This window comes from Tuber melanosporum (assembly GCF_000151645.1).
Source record: "Tuber melanosporum whole genome shotgun sequence assembly, scaffold_34, strain Mel28".
Taxonomy (NCBI): domain Eukaryota; kingdom Fungi; phylum Ascomycota; class Pezizomycetes; order Pezizales; family Tuberaceae; genus Tuber; species Tuber melanosporum.
Genome location: NW_003299019.1, coordinates 261,348 through 268,609, shown reverse-complemented (window position 1 = coordinate 268,609; position 7,262 = coordinate 261,348).

Here is a 7,262-nt window from a genome sequence, read left to right as displayed (position 1 = left end):
GTGAAGTACAGGTCACCCCAACCGAGGCACCGATTAGGAAGGGGGTTTCACCATTTTACCATGGCATGTAGCGAACTCAGCCTGAGGCGATGACTTACAAATGATTACTTCTTCAGAAGTGTCATTCCTGATATCAGTAATGGCTGTTTCCGGTGCTGATGCAGCTAAAGGAATACCCTGTTTGAGAGTTGGTAATCTGGGTGGTGGTAATGGAAGCATTCCTGGCATAGAGGAGGGAACAATTGATGGAGGAGTCATAGACTCCAGTAAGGATAGTTCAGGTAGAGCGGAGTCAAACAGATTTGGGTAACGATCGTGGATATCTACCATGGATGCAGGTGCATAGGGAACCGTAAGTGAAGTAGAATTAGAGGCTGTATTGTCTGGTACAGGGAGTCGAATAGCCTGCGGTTCGATAGTAGAAGTATCAATAGTTATCACATTAGCAGGCGGCATCACCACTCTCACATTGAAGTCACGCGATATAACTACTCGCCGTAGGGAAAGAATCCAGAAGTGATAGTGATTCCGCTTTTGGCCATATCCCACAAGAAATCCTTCAGCACTGCGTGCTAGTAGTTTTCTTCTTGTTCTTCGTCTCTCTTCTGGGACAAAAACATGTGCTGGAGATCCAAACGGCTGCAGGTGTCCAAGATCTGGCATCACTCCAGTAAGAACTTCGTGTGTTGATTTGTTATTTAGGATGGCATGCGGCATTCGATTCCTTGTATAAATGGCGCAGGTAAGTGCTTTCCCCCATAAGCTTAAGGGTAAGCCAGAGTCGAAGAGTAGAGTGCGTGCTGACGCGGTCACTGTCCAGTTGAATCGCTCTGCCATTCCATTCGTTTCATGGATGTAAGCGATACTTAACTTGTGCCTCACACCAAGCTTTGTTAATTCATCATCAAACAACTTAGAGGTTAGCTCTCCTGCATTGTCGGTTTGCAGAACCTTAACCTTCATATCATACTGATATTCAGCCAGCTTTAACATGTCGAGCAGGGCTCTTGGAGCTTCATCTCTAATTTTGAGAAAACGAACCTTGGCTTGGTGTGAGTAGTAGTCGATTGCGGATATGAAGTACTTACTTCCCCCCGGGGTGGGTACACTGAATAGGCCATCAATATCACTGTGGACGGTGTGGTATGGCGTAGGACAAACTGTAGTTCGAGCTTTAGGTATAGTTCTTGTATACTTACCCTTGCTGCAGGTGTTACAGTCGAAGATCCCATTTACCAATGGTACTGTAGGAAGCCTATTGGTATGTGTGCGTAAGGTTGTCAAGGCTGATGGAGGTAAATGAGCTAACTTTCGATGTAGTTGCATAACGCTTACATTAACAATCGCTGAAGGCATGCGTATGATTTCCAAACTGGAATATGGAATCGTCTCGGGTACTGTATTCTCATTAACAGTAATGGTGGTTCCAAGTGCATCGCCAGTCTTGCAAGCTCCTGCCTCGGCCATTCGACGCCATGAGAGAAGAGAAAACTGTAGATCTGGAAGTAGGAGGGTGTTGTGCAGGCTAATGAGATGTGTGCTGCCATCGGACAGAAGGGCTGTGAAACTTGCAGTGCCAATCGCGGTGGCCTGCAGTTGCTCACCATTTTCTATTGTGACCATTATGTTTGTTGGCCTTGAACCAGTTATTCGGCTGGTATCTGGTGTCATGTGGCTACTTGCACCACTATCCAGGATCCAGGCATCTGGTGGGAATTCACTCTCAGTGGTTGGAAATGCGTACCCTTTATTCTTACCAACTAAGGCTGCCACTGTGGAAGCTCCTCCTGTTGTGTCCCTTTTTCGAGTACGGCACTCAGCAGCAAGATGACCGATTCCTCGAAACCCTTTTGACTTGCAAAATGAACAAATCTTTTCTTCTTTCCTTTTTCCTCTATCATTTCGGTTACTACTAGCTGCTCCGAAGGCTGTAGTTGTGTCGGCCAGCTGTTCCGCAGGATAGAGGTCTAGTAACATGGTACATACTTCATTGTATGTCGCTGTCTCTTTCGTAGTGAGATTATTTACCACGTTGTCGAGAGTGTTAGGAAGTGAGGTAAGGAAGAAGGCTCCTTTTGCGACCTCACGGTTGGCTAACGGGAGAAGGACTGCTTCAAGAGCGTCCTTGGGTGTGAAATCGGTGTTTCTGGACTGGGAAGTGGCCGCAGATGTTCGCTCTAGCAAGGGTTGCCAGAGCTCATCATATTTTTCGATATGGGTAGCGGTTTCATGTTTATTGCTGCAGCCAAGAGTTATGATACTCTTCAGTAGAGAGTAGAGACTAGTTGCAGTCTTCCTGTCGAACTTTTCTTCCAATTTTGCCCAAGTGGTAGGTGCATCAGGGGCTGTGGAGATCAGTGGCATTAGGCCACGGTCGATGTTAAGAAGTATGAAGCCTTTTGCGCGCTGGGATAGACGGACCCAGCAGACTTCAGCAGTGGTATCGGTACCATCGGGCTTCAGAGCTTTACCTGTCATGACATCCTGTACACTCATAATATCTAGGAAAGTCGTTGCGATTGACCTTCATGTGTGATAGTTTGTTGTCCCACGCAACTTCACAATTTGCGGGATGTTGAGGGACTTGGAGACTTCCGCCATCATAGCTGGAAGGTGGTTTTAGATGTGGGAAGCGGAGATGCTCGTCGTCGGACAATATGCGTATGGTTCAGAGCGCTGAACCCGGGCTCATAACCTATTGGTTTGCGGCTAGGCAAAATAGGATCGCTTTATGAATGAGTAGAGACTTGTTCTATAAACATGACACGACTGGTTCGATGTCCCACCTACGAGGCAGGATGGAGGCTATATATAAGCAAATACACAACTGCTAAGCCAGCATAGGTGGCTATTAACTTAATCAACCTTACGACATCTCTTACAACATCCCTAACAGCTGTGAGGACACATCACCCATACGGTGAGGACAGGGTTGCATCTGCCGGTTTCAACACTTTATACTGAAGTTCGCGACCCAAAGGAGCTATGGGACAAGCTCGAGAAGTATTACGCTGGAAAGGATCAGGCCCACATCTGGTTCCTTCGCGAGGAATTGTCGAAGGTAGAGTATGGCGGCGGCGATAATGATCTCGTTGACTATATCTCCAGTCTAGAAAGGCTCTTTCACCAATTAGCAGCAGCGGGTGAAGTGCAAGCAGAGACGGATAAAAAGTACCTGCTACTCTCCAAGCCCCCACTACCATACCTCCCATTTCGCACCTCTGTCTGGAATGACTCTAGATATGACGAGACCTCATATGACGAGATTTGCGATCGCCTAATCCTTGAACATCAGCAGCTCAGCAAGGGTGACGCCGTGACGGAAAGCACCAACGCTTTCTTTGCTGAAGGAGATAAGAAGAGTTACAGAAGAAAGGGTCAGGGTAAGGAGAAACGTGTTAGCAAGGATACATGCTTTCACTGTGAAGAGAGGGAACATTGGGCGAGACAATACCCAAAGAAGTAACTGGTTAAGAGGAGGCTCGGCTGGAACCAGAACCAAAGCACTAACACTATTAGTACCGTAGCAAATAGCTCGCCAAAAGCATGGACCGCCATGGACCAAAAGTCAGCCATGACTGGCTGGTCGAATTGGATCTTAGATTCCAGAGCCTCATATCATATAACCTCAGATCGCACTAATTTCCTGACATTGAGGCAAATCTAGACAGCAAGCTCAGTTGCAAACAGAGCCACGATGATAGCCAAGGGAGAAGGCGAAGTACTGCTGAATCTGTTAGTCGATGGGCCCAAGAATCAAGGACTATTAAAGAACGTTTTTTACGTACCAGATATGGGCAATACCGGACTTGTATCGGTTCACTGTATTGAAGCCGCTAGAGGTGTGATTACCTTTGCCGGCGGCAAATTCACGATTGCCCATGGGCAAGAGGTCCATGGTGTGGCTAAACTACAGCACGACGCATAGGTCCTTTCAGTTGGCAAACCCTATCTTGGCAAATTGGGCAACTGAAATGATCGCCCAACGTGCCAAGATTGAAGAAAAACATGGAACTCTTTTTAATTGGCACTGCCACCTGGGCCACAAAAATTTTGACAAAGTCAAGCAACTTGCGGCACATCACCTCGAGATAGTCATTGATGGAACCCACGCCAATCCCACCTGTGTTAGCTGTGTTATTGCCCAGCTAACCCGGAACCCAAATTCATCCCCTGCTACCTGTACCACTACTGCATCATTGCAACAGATCTATACCGATCTCGCTGGTCCTATGAGAACTATCTCAATTGGAGGTGCACGCTACTACCTTCTATTCATTGATGACAACTCCAGCTATACTATAGTGTACTTCCTACGGCAGAAATCAGAAACGTTTTCCAAGTTCTGGTAATACAAGGCCTTAGTGGAGAACCATCAGATTCAGAAAATTACAGCTCGGAGATGCGACAATGGTGGAGAATATACAAGTGACCAATTTACAAAGTTGCTACTCGATTCTGGAATTTCCTACGAGAAGACTGCACCGTACTTACCAGAACAGAACAGTGTCAGCGAATGGGCCAACCGTACATTGGCTGCCAGAGCATAGGCAATGATGCATGAAGGTACAAGCAGGGATAACTTTTGGGCAGCAGCAATGTATACCGCTGTCTATCTCAATAACCGGTCACCAACTGTCGTAAAGAATAAAACTTCCGACGAGCTATTGTCACGACTATGGCTTGGCAAGGAAAATGTTTTCACATGACACATGTTTATGAGTCACAGGTGTGTTATTGTTTCACACATATGACTCATTCGAGTCATATGATTTGTAATGTGTGGGATTTGTGATGCTTTCGCACATTGCTCAGTTATGAGTCATGGGAATGTGCCTGGTGAGTAAGCCTTACAAGTGTGCCTAGCGGGAGGGTCTTGGGAATATGATTTATGCAGTGCACATGACTGCGTTATAAGGTCATGGGTTTTACGCATATGACAAAGTTGAGTTATATGACTTGTTTATTGTGTCTTGATTGGTTTATGGGTTTTACACATGATCTCATTACGAGGTCTTGTGTTTTAAGCATGTGACCACTGTGGTCACATGACTAGTTTGTTATGACTTGGTTTCACACATGTGACCACTTTGGGTCACATGACTAGGGGTGGGAAGAACAGTATATAAGGAGGCTGATGTGGCCGTGGAGGATAGGTTCTTCACGCTCTGTTCTAAGTACTTTTTCTACTTCTTACTTTAAGCATAGCTGAAACACCTTTACGATCTTTATCTCTATTGCAACGTTATCGTTACGCCAAGTAGCGCTCTTCATGAAGAGGAGTTAGAGAAAGCTTACAATAGGCGTTCCAGATAGAAGGCAGATCATTGGTACTATTGGTAATGTAGGCCGAGGCCTAGCACTATCGTAAGACAAAGAAAGAAGAAGAAGAGGTAAATTATCGTTCCCCATCGCCGAGAACTAACCATCCAAAGAGTGATCGTTACAGCTCTGGACCAGACAGCAGGAAGAGCTTTTCTACCTTATACCTTTTGGGGCACCTTCAGTTTACCATATCTCAAAAACAAGGCGAGCAAAGTGGCAGAGCAGTGGAGAATAGCGTAAGGTAGTAGGATACGAGGGAACAAACTGTTGGAAGGATGATATTGACTTTACCGTGTGATAGATAGAAGGTTTATAGGTGGCTAACCTATCCGATTGGGGATAGCTGTTATGTCCACTTGTGGATATCATGTTTAACTGGTGACTGTCATATCAGCTGTTAGTGTGTTTTGTGGTACACCATAGGTGGTCACATCCGATGTGTATATAGTTAGCCCAATTTCCCCCTCCCCGTATGAAAAAATGCACGAGAGAGAAAATCTACAAAGTGCACAAACGAAGAGTCCAAGTTCTGTGTGAAATATCTTTCGATGGTCTACCACAGTGCTATACAGATACTGCTTACACCAACAGGTTTTGAGCCCGGGTGAATTGACGTCCATGAACGATATTTCTAGAAAGAAAGAAAGGTCAACCACGAGTCTCCGACCAAACTGATGCCATGAGCGAGTCGAGTTTAGAGTCATCAGAAATGAACCTGATTTTGAAAGTCGAGTTGTTGAATGACACAAACTATGAGCGGTAGGCCAGGGATATGATGATATTGATTGCTGGGAAAGCATTGACCTTTATCGTTGACGGAATGGAGAAATACCCTTCCGGAGTAGGTTTCCTCACGCTAGACACAAGTAGTGGTAGTACTACTGGATCTACCTCACTTACGAAAGAGCAGCTGAAATGAAATCCAGGGATGTTATGGCGAAGGTGTTGTTAGCGAGCCATATGGAGCCCCAATTTCGAAGGAAATACAGGAATATAGGGACATCAAAAAAGATGTGTACATCGCTGAGGAAAGACCAGAAGGACAGGGGAGCAGAACTCTTCCACCGAATTAATGATGAGATCCGATCGTTGAAGGTTAATGACTTTCCCACTGTTATCTTATTTAATGACAAGTTTAAATCCTTGCTTTGTGATCTTGCACTTTGTGATAGTGAAGGTCAAGGGACTAGTGATATTGAGGGCACATATATCATCGTATGGGCCTTACCTATGGACGATGAGGTATGGAGAACATTTGGCCATATCCATGATAATGCCAGCAGACTGCATCAACTAATGGATGAGATGGTGAAGCACAACAGCTGTCTTAATTTTGAAAGAAAGAATGGGGTAGTACACTCTAGAGGAGAAGTCAGGTGTTCTCATGCCGGAAATGGACAGAAATCTCGGAATGAGAACCTCAGAAGCAGTAATACTGGTAGAGAAAATGACTCCAGTGAAAGAACTGGACGTGATATGAGTATTATATGCTATAATTGCATAAAGAAAGGTCATAGGAAGAAGGAGTGCTGGTCAAAAGGTAAAGCAGGAAATCAATATTCGAATAATGGAGGACAACAAAGAAGATACTGAAATATAGGTAGCAGGTGGACTGCCAGAAATGGAACTGGAAATGGAGACCAGTCTGCTTCTGCAATTTGGAGTTTTGACGGAAACAGAAAGAGGGATACTGTGCTCTCTCTAGGTCAGCCAGAGTTAGATAAGAAGTGGTCGATAGATAGTGGTTGCTCAAAGTATGTTTCCGGAGTTCAGTTATACTTTGCCAAATATCGCTCGTACGCCCCCAGGGAAAGGACTGTCAATGTCGCTGACAGAAGAAATCTCGTATGTGGGGGAATTGCTACAGTTGAGGTTACCTTAATCCTACCACAGGGTAAGGGCCGAAAGGTGGCTATTGAAAATGTTATTCACATCCC